This window comes from Sphaerodactylus townsendi, linkage group LG09 (genome assembly GCF_021028975.2).
Source record: "Sphaerodactylus townsendi isolate TG3544 linkage group LG09, MPM_Stown_v2.3, whole genome shotgun sequence".
In the NCBI taxonomy this organism is placed as follows: Eukaryota; Metazoa; Chordata; class Lepidosauria; order Squamata; family Sphaerodactylidae; genus Sphaerodactylus; species Sphaerodactylus townsendi.
In genome coordinates, this window is record NC_059433.1 from 65386654 (window position 1) to 65405537 (window position 18884).

General features: G+C 47.0%; 1 protein-coding gene across 2 annotated transcripts in view; it reads left to right on the top strand.

Annotated features, from left to right (window-relative positions):
* Positions 1 to 2728: 2728 nt before the first annotated feature.
* Positions 2729 to 18884, top strand: part of PTP4A3 (protein tyrosine phosphatase 4A3) — a 152963-nt gene continuing 136807 nt past the window's right edge. For both annotated transcript variants that reach the window (XM_048508101.1, XM_048508103.1), the window contains exon 1: positions 2729 to 2887. The gene's annotated coding sequence lies outside the window, so the exon portion shown is untranslated. The remainder of the gene's footprint in view (positions 2888 to 18884) is intronic.

Consider the following 18884-nt stretch of genomic DNA (forward strand, 5'->3'; position numbering starts at 1 on the left):
CCAACCCCCTCTGAAATTCACAGCTACTCTACCCCCGCCTTCAGTGACCCCTGCTCTATGCCCGGAAAAGGCTGAAAACCTCCAGGACCCAGGCAGGGTCTGAAGGCATCTGGAATTACAACTGGTCTCCAGCCTTCACAAATCAGTTTCCTTGAGAAAATGGCTGTTTTGTGGGTGTGTGGGGGAGGGAGAATGGGACTCTGTTGCGTTGTAGCCCACTGAGGTCCCTCTTATACCCAAAGTTCTTCCATCCCAAGCTCCACCCCCAAAATCTTTAGGTATTTCCCAACCTTCCACGCATACAGAATAATGCGCTTTCAATCCACTTTCAATGCACTTTGCAGCTGGATTTTACAACAGAAATACTTCATAACCATCTTTTCGAAGGAAAATTCTCCTAGTAGCATATTTACAAATATCCACTTTGGTTCACAGATGAACTGACACTTACAGAATTGCAATATACAACATAAATACTGTTTCATAGACATAAGAAGAACATAAGAACATAAGAACTAGCCTGCTGGATCAGACCAGAGTCCATCTAGTCCAGCACTCTGCTACTCGCAGTGGCCCACCAGGTGCCTTTGGGAGCTCACGTGCAGGATGTGAAAGCAATGGCCTTCTGCTACTGCTGCTCCCGAGCACCTGGTCTGCTAAGGCATTTGCAATCTCAGATCAAAGAGGATCAAGATTGGTAGCCATAGATCGACTTCTCCTCCATCAATCTGTCCAAGCCCCTTTTAAAGCTATCCAGGTTAGTGGCCATCACCACCTCCTGTGGCAGCATATTCCAAACACCAATCACACGTTGCGTGAAGAAGTGTTTCCTTTGATTAGTCCTAATTCTTCCCCCCAGCATTTTCAATGGATGCCCCCTGGTTCTAGTATTGTGAGAAAGAGAGAAATTTCTCTCTGTCCACATTTTCTACCCCATGCATAATTTTATAGACTTCAATCATATCCCCCCTCAGATGTCTCCTCTCCAAACTAAAGAGTCCCAAACGCTGCAGCCTCTCCTCATAAGGAAGGTGCTCCAGTCCCTCAATCATCCTCGTTGCCCTTCTCTGCACTTTTTCTATCTCTTCAATATCCTTTTTAGGTCCTGATTAATTAGAATGTAATGTCTTCTTTTTTACATTTTAAATTAATTTTCAAAATTTTTGACAGAATACAATCAAGAGAAAAAAATTCGTTACACGAAACTTGCCGTCTCACGTGTTTTCTATTACAACTCACATTTATTACATTTTTGATACGTACAGAAGTTTAGGAAACATTTTATTTTACTCTTCATTTTGATCACCTAACAGCAGATGTCAACTATATATTCTTACTCAGGCGCACTGATAATTTATTTATGAGTTTCTAATTTTGCAGTTTACTTCTGTTATCTTTAGGTAAAATTAATAAAATATTCCATTTATTTTGAAATTCTGTAATTGGTTTATTGTTAACTGAAGATGTTAATTTCGCAATTTTTGCATACTGTTAGTTTCCTTATCCATGTAAATTTTTCCTACTAGATGTTTTGTATTTCTTGTACTTAATTGTTCAAAATTAGCTTTCTTCTCAAATGTCCTCCTTTTGTGAGTGGTCCTTTCAGAATAATCTGATTATACAGCAGCCATAACATATTCTTTCCCTCATCTTTAATTGTCTGCCAAGATTTTATTCTTAGAATGCGACGTCTTCTTGATGCAAAGTCCCAACTGAAGCCAGTTATCTACTTGTTTCCCCGCCAGGGGCTTAAACTAGGGACCGGCTTTACTAATATAAATCATAATTAGAACAACGTACACTAATCAATAATACAGAGAGTTAAACATTGATTTTGTGCCAGCTGTTTATATTGGTCATTGTACGTGTTCTAATGATGATTTACATTCTTTAAGAGGGTCGCTATCAATAACAGCGCTTTAAATCTCTATTAAAGGGCCAAAGCATATTTTTCCCCGTCTGGCCACTTTTGAGGATGAACTGGAGGAGTGTAAGAACTGAGATGCAACAGACAACTAGTGCTATTTTGTTGTTGCTGTCCTTGGGGCTGTCTTGTAGTGACAGGCAGAAGTCCAACAGATGAAGCCTCCTGTTTCCCCCTCACTATATATCCAATCCAATGAGACTATTGTAAAGGGCAGGGAATAAATCGAAATAATAATAAGGGATCTGCACAAATACTACGCAGATACAACATCCTAGGTCTCTGGGTGAGACTTGAATTGTAATGCTAAAGGACTGGCAGCTGTGATATTAAACAAAATTAAATGATGATGATGATGATGATGATGATGATGATGATGATGATGATGATGGAGAAAGAAAAAAAAAGAAAGGAAGAAACGTTTGACTCTCCAAAGCTCATTTCCTGAAAGCCTGGTTTGTCTCAAAGAAAGAAAGAAAGAAAGAAAGAAAGAAAGAAAGAAAGAAAGAAGCTCGACCTGTTGAATGCCGACCTGGAAAGACAGACTTCCCTCTCCTTTGACTTTCCCACCCACTCTTCCCGCTACTTATCCCCGTCTTGTTTCTGACTGGCTCCTTCTCCTCACGTGACACGCCTTTGCTCCGCCCTCTTCGGCGTTCACACAGCCCGGCATCGGGGGGCGTGGTCTGCGGCTGGGCCGCGAGCAAGGGGGCGGAGCCGTCAGAAGACTGAGAACACGAGCGAGACCGACCAGCTTTCATTGGCTTGCCGAGCCTCTCCGCGCGCGCCTGCGCACTTCTGACCCGGCGAGCCGCCGCTTCCCTGGCAGCTGCTTGTCCCCGCCGCTCCCTTTGGAACGTGCATCCGCGCGCATGCGCGCCCCCGGCCATTCACTCGCTCTTGCCGGGCACGCGGGGGTCGCCTTGCTGTTGCTGGGCAGCTTTCTTGCGGCCGACAAATCAGGTCAGTGGCACGCGGGCGCTTGCAATTATTTTTTTGCAAGAATAAAAGTAGATCCCAGGATTGCACCCTTTGCATTGCATCCATTGGGGATCGTGGACGGTCGCCCCGCACCGAGGGCTGGTGCATTGATCTGCATAGCAAAGGAAAAAAAGGGGGGGGGGTGTTAGAGTAACCCTGCCACGCACGTGCAAGATCCGGCTGCAGTCCCGGGTGGGGCTTGCCCGTGCCCGGCGTGCTGGTTGACGCCTGTTCCATGCGGTGGGCTCCATATGCTGTGGGTGGGGGGAGCAGGGTGGGGCAGGAGAGCATGCAGAGAGAATCGCACAAATCTCCCCCCACTCCCGTGTTGTAGCTGAGGATGGAGACTGCCTCTCTTCTTGCAAGGGGAGGGAGCAGTGGAGAGCGTAACCCCATGTACAATGTTCCCTTTGCAGTCAGATGTGCTGTGTTTCCCTTTGTGTTCCGATGCAGCCGTGCTTGGAGTACATAGACGCACCGTTGAAGTGGATTTTCCCATGCATGTGAACACCTTGACTCTTAAGACCACAGATTCACCTGTAGGTTTCTCCTGGAAATGAGCAGTGCCACCGAGTGAGGCTTGGGTGCATCCGTGCGGTGCTTAGCACATGGCACAACTCTGGGGGGGATTGCTCTTCCGTGTACCTGCAGAGCGATTCCTACAGCCTACGGGCACCGCGAAGCTGTTTGATGTGTGCCAGCGGTGCCACAGGTGATCACCAGCATGCGCCTATTTGGTGGCATGCCTCGTTCCTAAGCCTACACACAGAGGTGCTGAAATTGTTCAGGGAGAGTAGCGGGGGTGTCTTTGGGCCAGAGCTAATAAATGAAGGCCAAATCAATGGGAGATGGTCTCAAGAGCGTGGGTTTTCTCAGGAGCTGCTCATTGAGGAGTTGAAAAGTGCATCCTTTTTGAAATGCATTCTGGTTTGTAGCGGCTGGCTAGTCTGTTGTGGATTCCGAGAGGGATAAACTGTGTAAGCCCAGGCTGGTTCTCAAGCTAAGGAGGATCGTTCCTGGTTACTGTTGGGATGGGAGACCACCAAAGAAGTCCAGGGTCGCTGCGCACGGGCAGGCAACAGCAAGCCACCTCTGGGGGTCTCTCAGCTTGAAAACTGGGGGCAGAAAGCGCCAATTCACAGTGGCCCTAATCACCGCAGCCAAGAAAACGTGCTCCCCCCTGTATTTTTCTCTCCCATTTGAACGGGGCCACTTGGCACACTACCTGTATTGCTTAATAAACTCCGTTCAAAGGAGAGCCATAATGCTCGCCAGGTTTAATGTTATGCTTTCTGCCTTGTTGCACGGCAGATTTAATAAGCAAGAAAAGGCTAAAAGATTGTGCCCATGTAACAACGGCTCAGTTGAATCTCTGGCCCACCAGTTACTACACTGTCTCAGATTCAAGGAAATCAGATCCAAGTATGTGAATCTTACTCCTTTACATTTACCCCATCTCCCCGATTTAATTAGATTACACTACTTGTTGGACAACCCTGATCCTTCTCTCTGTATGATAGTGGCAGACTTTCTCCTGGAAACTACTAAACGCCAGTAGATTTCCTTCGACCTAACAATTCACAGTGGACTTAAGGCAGCCCTGTGCGGTTTTCAGGGCAAGGAACGAACATAAGAACATAAGAACAAGCCAGCTGGATCAGACCAGAGTCCATCTAGTCCAGCTCTCTGCTACTCCCAGTGGCCCACCAGGTGCCTTTGGGAGCTCACGTGCAGGAGGTGAAAGCAATGGCCTTCTGCTGCTGCTGCTGCTCCAGAGCACCTGGACTGTTAAGGCATTTGCAATCTCAGATCAAAGAGGATCAAGATTGGTAGCCACAGATCGACTTCTCCTCCATAAATCTGTCCAAGCCCCTTTTAAAGCTATCCAGGTGAGTGGCCATCACCACCTCCTGTGGCAGCATGTTCCAAACACCAATCACACGTTGCTTGAAAAAGTGTTTCCTTTTATTAGTCCTAATTCCTCCCCCCCCCCCAGCATTTTCAATGAAAGCCCCCTGGTTCTAGTATTGTGAACCAGGGGGCTTACATTGAACAGGTGGTTGGTCATTGCCTGCCTCCTTCCTCATCACAACCTAGAATTCCTTGGAGGTCTCCCATCCCAATACTAGCTGGGGGCTGACCTTGCTTGGCTTCCGAGATCTGACGAGTTCAGGCGGGCCTGGGCCATCCAAGTAGGAGATTGGAAAGCCTGGCACTTCAGATGTTCATGGACTACAATTCCCATCATCCCCTGCTGGCATGGCCAACTGGCTTTCCATGAACAACTGACGTGCCAGAGTTGAACACCCCCTGGTCTATAGGATGGCCATAAGTCATCTGGGGCTAGGTGGCGCTTTCCATCCTCAAACTGTGGCGTAGTGGTTAAGAGCAGGTGCGCTCTAATCCGGAGAACCGGGTTCAATTCCCTGCTCTGCCACTTGAGCCGTGGAGGCTTATCTGGGGAACCAGATTAGCTTGTGCACTCCAACACATGCCAGTTGGGTGTCCCCCCCCCCCCCAAAAAAAATGTTTTTTGGGGCCTCCTTATCCTGTTTTAGATTGGCTGTGTGGAATCTGCCGAAGTTAACCTGGCTTCCTTTTCACCAGAGATCCCCGGGGGTTGAATCTGAAAATGTCAGCCTACAAAACTCATGCTCTTCCACTCAGCTACGCGCTTTCCCCCTTACAGTCTCTTTACCACTCCTTCCACACTAGGGTACAAACTCATGGTGGAAAACTCTATCAAGAAATATTATGTGGGATGGCTAAACATAACCTCCATTTTCAGTATCAGTGTTTCTCTCAGCGTGGTGTAGTGGTTAAGAGCAGATTCACTCTCATCTGGGGAACTGGGTTTGATTCCCCGCTCTGCCACTTGAGCCATGGAGGCTTATCTGGGGAACCAGATTAGCTTGTGCACTCCAAAACATGCGAGTTGGGTGACCTTGGGTTAGTCACAGTTCTTTGGAGCTCTCTCAGCCCCACCCACCTCACAGGGTGCTTGTTGGGGGGGGGGAGGGAAAGGAGATTGTAAGCCCCTTATTGTAAGTCTCTTTATAGGATAGAAAGGCAGGATATAAATCCAAACTCTTCTTCTTCGGGCTGGTCTTCTTGAATCTGATCTTGTGTGTCAGTTGTTCAGGGACACGTTTGCAGCAAGAAGTTTGTTTACAGAAAGTGTTGGAAATATTATTTATTTTATTTATTATTGGGTTTTGTATACTGCCCTACCCCCCAAAGGGCTCTGGGCGGTGAACAACATAAATCACATATATACAATAACCCTTAAATACATTAAAACAATTTAATAACGCAGCGATCAGTAACAAACAATGTCCGCAACAACCCTCATTAAAACCCTCCCCAAAGGGGGGAGAAACGGGTCCCATAGGTGATAAGAGATCCAGAAGTGAGGAAGAGGAAGAGCTACTTCAAAGAAAGACTTCTTTAGTTAGTCAGCCCAGTGTTCCACCCAGCGTTGTCTGCTCTGACTGGCAGTGGCCCCCCGGAATCTGGGTCACGGGAAGGTCTTGCAGTTAGAAATTCTTTTGCGCAGTGGGCCAGGCATGCAACCCGGGCTCCTGTGCATGCAGAGTGTGTTATTTATTGCTATACTCGAGCCACTCCCTTGGTACAAAGGCAGGAGACGTCTTGTGTGGGAGCAAGTTATGCCATCGTCTCCCATACATAACCCACTCACCCCAGAAGGGCCTTTTAAAATCAGGTTTCCAGCTTTTCCATTGGTGCTCGGCCCCTTATATATTTGTACTTGGTCGTTCGTTAGGTGTGGTCAGTGTTGAATTCGAGGGCAGGGCTTGCGTGCTCTTTGAATCGCCGGCATCTAGGACTGACTTCCCGCATTACTGAGATGTTTCAAGCGTTCGTCTGCAATGCCATGCATAAATACTTCAAGCGGGTATTTAAAGACAGGTTCCTAGCATATGTGTTCGAGAATTAGGATTGGCTGTCTGTTGAATGGTCAAGGTTAATGGTAAACCTGGTTTTCTAATGGCTGGAGTTGCCCATGGCTTAATTGTACATCAGAGAAGTCATGGGTTCTATCCTGCGGACCTGTTCCACTAGCAGAGGGTCTTTCCTGTGGTGGAGAGAACATCTTGAGTCAGGGAAGGAGCCATCCGCCAGAGCTTCCATTGAGTAGAACAGGTCACAGGATTCAATCAGATAGAACTATAGAGTTGGGCACATCCCACAAGGTCTATCAAGACCAATCCCCTGCCATGCAGGAAGACACAATCAAAGCATTCCGGACAGATGGCCATCCGGCCTCTGCTTAAAAACCTCCAAAGAAGGAGACTCCACCCCTCTCCGAGGCAGCGTATTCCACTGTCGGACGGCACTTACTGTCAGGAAGTTCTTTCTAATGTTTAGGAGAGTTCTGAGAGAACTATAACCGGCCCAAGGTCACCCAGCAGGAATGTGGGAGTGCGGAATGTAGGAGTGGCTCACCAGATAAGCCTCTGCCACTTGGGTGGAGGAGTAGGGTATGAAACCCAGTTCTCCAGAGTCGGATCCTCCTGCTCTTATCCACTACGCCACGTTGGCCGGTGGGTAAGGTCAGGTTCCCGGGGTTTGTATTGGCGGGCCAAGCGGAAAGCTTTCCCTGTGGAGAAGTGTTAAGGAAAAGCATTTTTAAAAAACCTGGTGTGTTTCATTCTGTCTGTTAATCAAAGTCAAATAGAAAGATGCGTAGCTGAAGGCAAGGGAATTCGAACAATTAAGGGCTATCAAGTCGCCACCAGTTTAAGGGACACCTCCTGATGTTTGCAAGGCAAAAGGTGAGCTGGTTGTTGCCAACTTCTGCATGGTTGTTGCCAACTTCTGCATGGCGAGCCGTGGTGGTCTACCACCCAAGTTCTAATCTCTGGCTGACCCTGTTTAGCTCTCCAAGCTCCGACAAGCTCAGCGTCGTCTGCACCATTCAGGCAGCTAACAAGCCAAGGGAATGTTAAAATTCTCTGATTTTGTAGAATAAGATGGGCTTTAGCTTTTAACCAGCAAATCGTATCTGGCAGGTTTTCATTGTGGGTTTTCGTAAGGACATTCGGCTGCAAACTTGATCCCCCCCCCTCCAATACACACACACACTAGTCTAGTTGCATTCTCATTCAGTTGAGCTAAAGATCTTATTAATCCGATGAAGGGAGCGTTGACTGTCAGAAGTTTATACCCTGAGAATCTTGTGGCCTTTAAGGTCCTGCTAGATTAAAATCTAGCTGCAGACCACCCTTATCCATGTAACTTCTGTGTGGCTGTCTGCAATTTGTCTTCACAAAACAGTGTGGTCTTGTGGTTACATATTAGTGTTTTATGTGAACACATACGCATAAACGTGCCTTATATTGAATCAGTATATCAAGGGACAAACAAACCCAAACCACTATACAGTGGCTGTAAGTAAAGATATAATGTTTGTGCGCTACCTCGTGTGTACCGTATATACTCGCATATAAGTTTGACTTTTTCAGCACATTTTTTGTGCTGAAAAAGCCCCCCTCGACTTATACACAAGTGAGGTGTATTTAAAAATATTTTTTAGGGTTTTTACTTTGTCGGCCCCCAGGGGGCCCAGTTTTTAGGCTAGCGGCACCAAATTTTCAGGCTATCATCAGGTGACACTCCTGATGATACCAGCCAGTTTTGGTGAAGTTTGGTTCAGGGGGTCCAACGTTATGGACCCCCAAAGGGGGTGCCCCACCCCCATTGTTTCCAACGGAAGCTAATAGTAGATGGGGCTACATTTTGAGGGTCCATAACTTTGGACACCTCAAACCAAACTTCACTAAACCTAGGTGGTATCATCTGGATAATCTCTTGCTGATACCAGCCAAGTTTCGTGATGTTTGGTTCAGGGGGTCCAAAGTTATGGATCCCCAAAGTGGGTGCTCCCATCCCCCATTGTTTCCAATGGAAGCTAATAGTAGATTATGGACCCTTTTGAGGGTCCATAACTTTGGACCCCCTGAACCAAACTTCACCAAACCTGGGTGGTATCATCAGGAGAATCTCCTAAAGATACTCTGAAATGTTGGTACTGCTAACATAAACATTCCTCCCCTAACAGGCACCCTCAAATTTTCCCCAGATTCTCCCTTTAAATCACCCCCCCCCCTTCTGAGTCGATTTAAAGGGAGAATCGGGGCTTACAGAGCAAGTTTATTGTTTTCCTTTGAAATAAATATTCAAAAACATTTAACCTACTGATGCCTCAAATTAAAGTAATTTTATTGGTATCTTTTTATTTTTGAAATTTACCAGTAGCTGCTGCATTTCCCACCATTGACTTATACGTGAGTCAATACGTTTTCCCAGTTTTTTGTGGTAAAATTAGGTGCCTTGACTTATATGCGGGTCGACTTATACACGAGTATATACGGTATTTAATATTAACAAAAAGCATCCATATAAACTGCAAATCATAGAGGTCCAGCTGTCATACGTGCTCATTATTATACACACTCGTTAAGTCCATTAACTGGATGACAAGTAGGACCTGAAAAAACAACAACCAAGTGCTTGGGTGCTGTGTGGTTTCCGGGCTGTATGGCCGTGTTCTAGCAGCATTCTCTCCTGACGTTTCGCCTGCATCTGTGGCTGGCATCTTCAGAGGATCTCTGAGGATCTCTGAAGAGTACCAGCCACGATAATACAATGAAAGCATCGAAACCAAATGTTCCGACGATGCTAAATGCAATATGGCTACAACCTGTGTCCAAACGTGAAAGCCAACCATTATTACAACAACCAAGTGCATTTTCCAAGTTTCAGGTTCCACACAGCCAGACACAGACATCCCGTTAGATTTCGCTGTTTGTGGATCAGACCATGGGAATTCATAAATTCGTACCCACGGTCAGGATTTCACCAGGATACCTGTGTAGATATGTGGACCTGGAATTTTATGAATGAATGAGCTTGTTACTATGCTTGTTTGAACTTGAGTTGGAAAACACACTGTTGTTTTTTGAGGTCCTGTTTGCTATCCAGTTTGCTTACAGCCGTTGCGAGTAGCAAAGAGCTGGGCTAGATGGACTCTGGTCTGATCTAGCTGGCTTGTTCTTATGTTCTTGGGCACTAAATCTATAAACTAGCATCTGACAGGGAAACCCCTTAACTCTGCAACCGGAGATCCCATGCCGAAGTGCTGAGTGGCAGATTTCCAAGTGGGATCTGGGAGAAGAATTAGTTGTGTTAGAGAGTGGCATAAATGGGTCTCTGTGTTCTGTGTGCTGCTATTCTTAGCGCAGCACCTAGCTAACTTTCCATTCATGTCAAGGGAAGTTGGATGTTGCAACTTGTGTCAATGACATGAATTAAAAATATATTATCCCCTGATGACTTCGAGTAATTCATTCTGCTTTTGCTAACTGTGGGTAAAATATTGTTCCCCAAAGTAGCTTAATTTTGGGGGAAGGTTCCAGGGTTAAATCTTACCTGCAGACGTGAACGCCACCTGTTATCTGGGAATAGTACTGGACTATCTTGCGGGATGGTTGTAACAATTATTAGCAATATGGAAGAACTGTGCATGCTAAAAGTGCTATCTCAAAGCTAAGTATTGACGAAACTATAATAATTGTCATGTTAAAAGGAGCTACGTGGGGCTGACATTTGGAAATTGATTCAGCCTTCCAATGTTTGCCAGTTCATTGCCCCAAATCCTTTCAATCATTTCTTGGCAAGCTTGAGGGCTAGAAACTTGACTTCCTCTCTTTTTTAAAAAAAAATGAGAGAATCTCAGAACTATGGTGTGCTAAGTGATTTTCTTGCACATCAGTATCTGCAGTGTCCTTGGCATAGAATCCAGCATGTGAATCTCTTGATGTATAGGTGGAGGGTTTTCATAGAATCATAGAGTTGGAAGAGATCACAAGGACCATCAAGCCCAATCTCCTGCCATGGTGTAGTGGTTAAAAGCAGGTGCACTCTAATCTGGAGGAACCGGGTTTGATTCCCTGCTCTGTCACTTGAGCTGTGGAAGCTTATCTGATGAACCAGATTAGCTTGTGCACTCCAACACATGGCGGCTGGGTGACCTTGGGCTAGTCACAGTTCTTCAGAGCAGAGTCAAATTTGCTAAAATGTGTGTGGGAGAGGAAAATGCTGTGGCCACCAAGTTGAAGGTGAACCTGATGCCCACAGCATTCAGCCATCACAGGAAAACTTTTAGCCAAAGTTGGCTGGTTCCTTTCAGGGAGATTCACACCAGCAGCCCTGCATGGAAATAAAGTGCCCCGGCCCAGAGCAGAGACCACTACCACAGGTGCCTCCTGTTATTAGCCTCTACCACAGAGCCAGCTGGGCATAACAGAAAGTCCCATTGGAAGTCTATGGTGGGAAAAATAATTTTTCCCACCACAGAACATACTACACACATCATGCAAGGCTTGATGCCTGGCAGATTCACCAGGGGAATGTCTGAGTCAGTGTAAGCAGTGACCACACATTTTTTTGAGAGACAGAGAGCCATGAACTTTCAAAGGGTGGCTCCAAAGGGGCCTTGAGTAACAGCATCAAGCTTGGTGAGGGCTTTGCTTTTGAAGGGGTGGGTGGGGAGCTAGAGAGTTCTGAGAGGAGAACTCACCCAGCAGGCTTCATGTGCAGGGGCAGGGGAAACAAAATAATACGCCTTTGGGGGGCCCCATAAGAATTTGGACAGAAGCAAAGGTCTCTCTAAGGCCTGGGATGCACTACTATTACCAGGAGAGGCTTCTGGAGCCACCTTGAAATTCTGAGTGCCTCTATCTTCAAAAGTATTACCTTGCAGCTTTCCTCAGAAATTCCTCATTAGCTACAATAGAGCAAAGTCACTGCAAAACAAAGAATCTTGGGCAAATTTCTTGGGGTGCCTGGAAGGGATGTATGTTTACAGCTAGGTGACACCAAAATTTCAGGGGTATCATCTGTTAACTATTCTTATGATGCCACCACCCAGAGTTTGGTGAAATTATGTGTTCAGGAGGGACCAAAGTTATTGTCCCTCAAATGGGTAGCCCCCCAATCTCAGGTTAGCTCCACATTGAAAACAATGGGGATGGGAGCATTCCATTTGAAGGCTATGACTATAGCTTTGCTGCCCTGAGACCAAACATGCATCAAACTCAGGTGAGGTATCATCAGGGCAGCTTCTCTGGATGATGCCCTGAGAATCATGGTGCCGCTAGCTTTAAATGCACTCCCATGGGCCGAAAAACACCAGAAATACCCCCAAAATGCCCAAATTGGTCATGGTGGGGGGAGGGTGGCAGCCCATACACCAGAAGAGCATCAAACTCAGGTTTTGTCCCCAGGTGCCAGTTTGCCTAGGTACGCTCCTGGTGAGCTCCCAATGGCACCTGGTGGGCCACTGCGAGTAGCAGAGAGCTGGACTAGATGGACTCTGGTCTGAACCAGCTGGCTTGTTCTTATGTTCTTATGAAAATCTTGTCAGGTTCTGAAATACACCTGGTCTCAAATTGAGCGGTGCTACTGCAAACCAACGCGGGCACCCTCTGAAACTCTCTCCCCTACCCGAACTCCTGGCGTTAAGATCCCCTGTAGTTTTTGCTCTCTCTGCAGATCTGGTAAGTGCTGATGGTGCGCTATGGGAGACCAGCAGACGGGTGCCGTCACGTGACTGTCTGAAGGGCAGAATAAATTGTCCGGGACGGCAGGTCGCTTTGAAGTTCAAGAGCCTCTTGACAGCTGTTTGTCTGTGCGTAGCCCCTTCTCCTGTATTTCGGGGGCGAGCCCGTAGAAATGACATTCTTGGCAGTTGGGTCTGCAGCTGCGTACTGTCTGTGCTCCAAATGTTTCCCAGGCATAGGCGGGAATCAGAAGTGAGCGGTTAGAAAGAGAGGAATCTGTCTCCTATTGTCTACAAGCGTTGGACCCGGTTGGAGTGTTTTCCAGTTTGTTATTTCTAGCTTCCTGAGCCTGGTCGTGCATACTTGCTAATTCAGAAGCCCGGGACAGGAAAACTACCCACTTTTAGCTTTAAAAGGGGCTTGGACAGATTTATGGAGGAGAAGTCCATCTATAGCAGTGGTGGCAAACCCTATGACACGGGTGCCAGAGGTGGCACTCAGACCCTCTCTGTGGAGCTGCGATGCAGAATTGCAAACAGGGTGCCCCCCCACATCTAGGCTGGCCTGGGCCGCTGGGCTCGATTATTAGCATTAAACCTAAGAACCAGTTTTGGGGAAGCAGTGTAAGGTAACCCTGTTAAAGGCTATTAAACCCCACTGATTTTCATCTGCACGAAAGGAACTAAAGCTTCGATCCTTTACTTTGGAATTAAGCTTCGGTTGCTGGCAATGGGGCTTGCTTCTGAGTAAACTTCCTCCTCTAAGAATGTGATTCACCCCGTTGGAAAGAGTTACCTTGGCCAGTTTGCTTCAAAGCAGGGAGCCATAGAGCTACCACCGAAACTTACTTCCAGTACTTGCGTAGCACCGAAGAGCCAACCCGGTTTTCCTAAACTAAAACCTCAGCATTCCAGGTTAAATTGCCGTGTTGGTAACTTTGCAATAAATAAAGTAGGAGTTTTGGAGTTTGCAGTTTTGGTCACTTTCGGTCACTACGAAAGGTTCTACCGTCACTGATCTATAGCTTCACCAATCTTGAGTCCCTCCCCTTGACCTGAGAAAAACGTAGCCTGGTGCAAACTCTTGAGTTTTCCACCCCCCAACCCCCGTATGGGCAGACGCCCTCTCCCACCACGACCAAACAACTTTTTTTTGCACCAAGTCTTGAAGTCCAGTGGAATGGACCCGGGGAGGGAGGAGGAAGAGGCTGATGTGGGGGCTCCCAGCTGACCTAAATAGCCGTTAGCCGAGGGGATGTTTGATCACTGCTATGTCCCCTTAGGCGATGCAGCTCCCTGCTGTTGTGCATTGGGTCTATAAATAAGCTCAGTGGCGTAGCACCAATGGGGAGCGAGGGTGCGTAGAGGCGAGTAGCGGAAGCCCGAAGTAGCAGGCACCACCGCGTCGCCCTGAAGCGCCCGTTCCCCCTTGCTCCGCCCCTGAATAAGCTCTTGGGGAAACTGATGGTTCTGTACACATGATCAAGGGGATCTGCGTAGGAGGTTAAGAGCTCGTGTATCTAATCTGGAGGAACCGGGTTTGATTCCCAGCTCTGCCGCCTGAGCTGTGGAGGCTTATCTGGGGAATTCAGATTAGCCTGTACCCTCCCACACACACTAGCTGGGTGACCTTGGGCTAGTCACAGCTTCTCGGAGCTCTCTCAGCCCCACCCACCTCACAGGGTGTTTGTTGTGAGGGGGGAAGGGCAAGGAGATTGTCCAGCCCTTTGAGTCTCCTGCAGGAGGAATAGGGGGGGATATAAATCCAAACTCTTCTTCTTCTTCTTTAAACTGGGCACCCCTCCAGTGGTCAGAGTGTCTGCAGCTCAGCCACATTGCTTAGGACACCTGGAATGAGTTTAAAAAATCAATGCTTGCAAGGAAATAACCCCCATAGTTCTCTAGCAGTCGTTTGCTCTTATTACAAAAAATCCCCTCCATTTCCTTTAATAAAAACAGAACGTTATCGTCCTCTTAGATCACTGCATTAAACAAGGCCTCGTGTCCTTATCTACAAGTATTGCATTTCAGTAAGTGACTCTGGATTAGAATCTCGGTTCCCAGGTAAAGACTGCCGAGTGTGGCGGAAAAAAAGAAACAGGAGCATCCGCTCTCGCAGGTATGCCTTTAGCCAGGTGTTTTCCTGCGCAGCAACTTGCAGCTGTGTCCCAAGATTTGCACTTAGGGGAAAGGTTTTTGTTTGGCAATGCTCGTTGCTTCCTTGTTCACAACACGTCGTCTCTCAGTGATGCGGTAGGGTTCATGCGCTGTTCCAGCACTGCGTGCAGATAAGCCCTTATCTCTGCAGTGTGTGAAACCTCGTTTCTTCGGGTGTTTTGGCTCGTAGTGCACAAGTGGAAACTCATTTGTAAAAGCAGAGAGATGTTTTCAGGGCAGGGATTCTGTGTCCGAGGTCTTGCCGATATGAATCTAGTATGGTTATCCCCCACTGAAAGCGACAAGAGCCCACCTGTAGGTTGTTTCGATCCACCTGCTCTGTCTGCTACTCTCTCACTACTTAGAAGGGAAATATCAAAAGATACCTTGCGCTGCAAGGTTATGTTCTTGCTCTCTGAATTCTGTAGAAACTATAGAGCAGCGGTGGCGAACCTTTGGCACTCCAGATGTTATGGACTACAATTCCCATCAGCCCTGCCAGCATGGCCCAGAGGTGGCAGGGGAGCTGATGGGAGATTGTGAATCCATAACATCCTGGATATGATAAGAGTTCTCCACCATGCAACTATCTCAAGAGCATATGTTGTTAAAGTGTACCCTTGTTATGAGGGAGGGGGGCCAAAGGAAAAAAAAAATGCCTGTCACATCCTACTACACAAAAGAAATGATATATTGTTCTGATAAAGTTTGTTTGCGAAAAGCTATTTACAAGATAAGAAGGAGAATATTACTAAATGCGTATGAAAATTCTGTCTAATATTCATTATGAAAAGAAAAAATGAATCTGAATATGGCATCCCCCCTCGAGATATTTTTTGTTCTGTTTTGAGTATTTTTATGCTGTTTGGTGTGTTTACAAAGGTTATAATGATATATAGATGGATAGTGCTGGAATCTGGAGAGAGAGATCTGCATTCTTGTTTTGTTGTAGATATTTTGGAGATTTGTAATACCCTGTTTCCCCTAATATAAGACATCCCCGAAAAATAAGACATAGTAGAGGTTCTGCTGAAGTGTGAAATATAAGACATCCCCCGAAAGTAAGACATAGCAAAGTTTTTTGTTTGGAAGCATGCCACGACAAACAAGAACTACAGGAAAAATAAGACATCCCCTGAAAATAAGACACCTTTAGCACATCTTTTGGGGAGCAAAAAAAGTAATATAAAGACAGTGTCTTATAATTAATTTTTGCTCCAACTGTATATGTCTTATAAGGCTACTAATCTTATATTAGGAAACACTGTATATCTGGTCACTGACTGTAAATAAAGTCTTCTTCTTCTACTCTCTCACTCTGAAATCAGTTGTGAACCGGCCTGCCATTGTGTATACACTCCTGACGGGCCCTATGGGTTGAAAAGTGTGGGGCAACTTTCGCAAGGAGTAGGCCAGGGGTCTGCAACCTGCGGCTCTCCAGATGTTCATGGACTACAGTTCCCATCAGCCATGCGGGGATCTGGAGAGCCGCAGGTTGCAGGCCCCTGGAGTAGACCAACAAAAGACTGAACAGTCAGGACAACGGCCACTTGAAAACTGAAACGAGAGGCGTCCAGTCCCTTAAGAAAAAGAAGAGTTTGGATTTCTTCCCCACCTTTCTCTCCTGTAAGGAGACTCAGCGTGGCTCACAAGCTCCTTTCCCTTCCTCTCCCCACAACAGACACCTTGCGAGGTAGGTGGGGCTGAGAGAGTCCTGAGAGAACTGTAATTAGCCGAAGGTCACCCAGAAGGAATGTAGGAGTGTGGAGGGAGGGCAAATGTGCCAGCGCGCCCCCGAACTGTTCCCAAAGGCAGATTCATGCCCCCCCCTCCTTTGGATTGGCCCGTACGTTTTTCAAAAGCGCAGCACAACACATTCAACACTGCATGGTGTAGTGCAGTGATGGCGAACCTTTTCGAGACCGAGTGCCCAGACTGCAACCCAAAACCCGCTTATTTATCGCAAAGTGCCAACACGGCAATTTAACCTGAATACTGAGGTTTTAGTTTAGAAAAAACAGTTGGCTCTGAGGCATGCGTTACTCGGGAGTAAGCTTGGTGGTAGTTGGTGGCTTTGCTTTGAAGCAACCATGCAACTCTTCCAACAGGTGAATCATGACCCTAGGAGGGTTTAGTCAGAAGCGAGCCCCACTGCCAGCAACCGAGCTTACTCCCAGGTAAAGGATCGCTCTGTAGTTCTTTGCATGAAAATCAGTGGGGTTTAATAGCGCTTAACAGGGTTACCTACACTGCTTCCCCAAAACTAGGTTTTAGGTTTAATGCTAATAATCGAGCCCAGTGGCCCAGGCCAGCCTAGATGTGTGGGGGTGGGGGGGACTCTGTGCGTGCCCACAGAGAGGGCTCTGAGTGCCACCTCTGGCACCCGTGCCATAGGTTTGCCATCACTGGTGTAGTGGTTAAGAGAAGGTGGATTCTAATCTGGAGAACCAGGTTTGATTCCTCGCTCTGAGTGGCAGAGGCTTATTTGGTGAACCAGATGTGTTTCCGCACTCCTACATTCCTGCTGGGTGACCTTGGGCTAGTCACAGTTCTTAGGAGCTTGTAAGCCACCGTGAGTCTCCTTACAGGACAGAAAGCTAGGATATGAATCCAAACTCCTCCTCTTCTTCCTCCTTCTCCTCTTCTTCTTCTTCAACCTGGGGCCACCAAGTCAGTTCATGGAGCATCAGACATTGATAATTGGCTATGCTTTCTGCTAGGATAAGAGACACAGACTCCAATCCAATAAGTCAGACGCTGTCTTTTTTCATTTCTTCCCTTGAAGGTGCCTTTTCAAACTCCACGGGAGTCTCTTTCCAAATAAAAAAATCCTGTCCATTTAGGATACAGCTGAAAGGAACTCTTTTTGTGCTAGGGCTGTTGGGATGCAGAGAGGACGACGTGGTTCTTTTCAAAATCGATATCATCGGAGAAAATTAGATGGAACATTAGAAACCATCTCTGTCGCTTACTGTCTGGAGGGGGTCTCCCTTGGAAGCCCTGAAATAATTTTTCTCTTTGTGGGGCTGGGTTAGGGAGAAAAAGGCGATTCTCGAAGGAAAATGAGCACGTTCGTCTAAAGCTCTGCATATTTTATATTCAGGCTATTTCCTTAAGATGCGTCCCCGTGGGCCTATTATTTTTAATGTTTTTTTTGCCTTGGATTTTTTTTCCCCTCCTGGTGCATTTTAATTTCCTGTTGGTTCCTGTCGGTTTAGGGGGACTGTGATCGAGAATTTAATGGGCACATAATGTTATCCTGAGAGAAAACAGGCCTTGTGTCCTCCTTGGATGTTTTCCTGTAGTCCACATTGCTTCTCCACACAATAGCCTTGCATCTGCCTGAGTCGTTTTTATACGTATCTGCACTCTTCGCTCTAAGCGCTGTTCAGCTGCGTGCCATAAGAACATAAGAACATAAGAACATGCCTGCTGGACCAGACCAGAGTCCATCTAGTCCAGCTCTCTGCTACTCGCAGTGGCCCACCAGGTGCCTTTGGGAGCTCACCTGCAGGAGGTGAAAGCAATGGCCTTCTGCGGCTGCTGCTCCTGAGCACCTGGTCTGCTAAGGTCTTTGCAACCTCAGATCAAGGAGGATCAAGATTGGTAGCCATAGATCGACTTCTCCTCCATAAATCTGTCCAAGCCCCTTTTAAAGCTATCCAGGTTAGTGGCCATCACCACCTCCTGTGGCAGCATATTCCAAACATGAGCTCTTAACCTCCTACGCCACTGCTGCTCCTAAGGACCTTCTGGTTGCTAGGCAGATTCTCTACCCTAGGTTCCTGTATTTGTGACTTCTCTGTCACAATGTATGTATTTTATTTTTCTTTTGTTAAACTTGATACCCCCGCCCTTTCAGTTTCAGAGTGACTTCCATACATTATGCAGGAAAACAGAGAGAGAATGGAGAAATTCTTTGGCTGCAGTGGAAAGCAGAATAGTGGTGTAGGAGGTTAAGAGCTCTTGCCTCTAATCTGGAGGAACTGGGTTTGATTCCCAGCTCTGTTGCCTGAGCTGTGGAGGCTTCTCTGGGGAATTCAGATTAGCCTGTGCACTCCCGCACACGCCAGCTGGGTGACCTTGGGCTAGTCACAGCTTTTCGGAGCTCTCTCGGCCCCACCTACCTCACAGGGTGTTTTTTGTGGGGTGGGGAAGGGCAAGGAGATTGTCAGCCCCTTTGAGTCTCCTGCAGGAGAGGAAGGGGGGATATAAATCCTCTTCTACTTATTCTTGGTC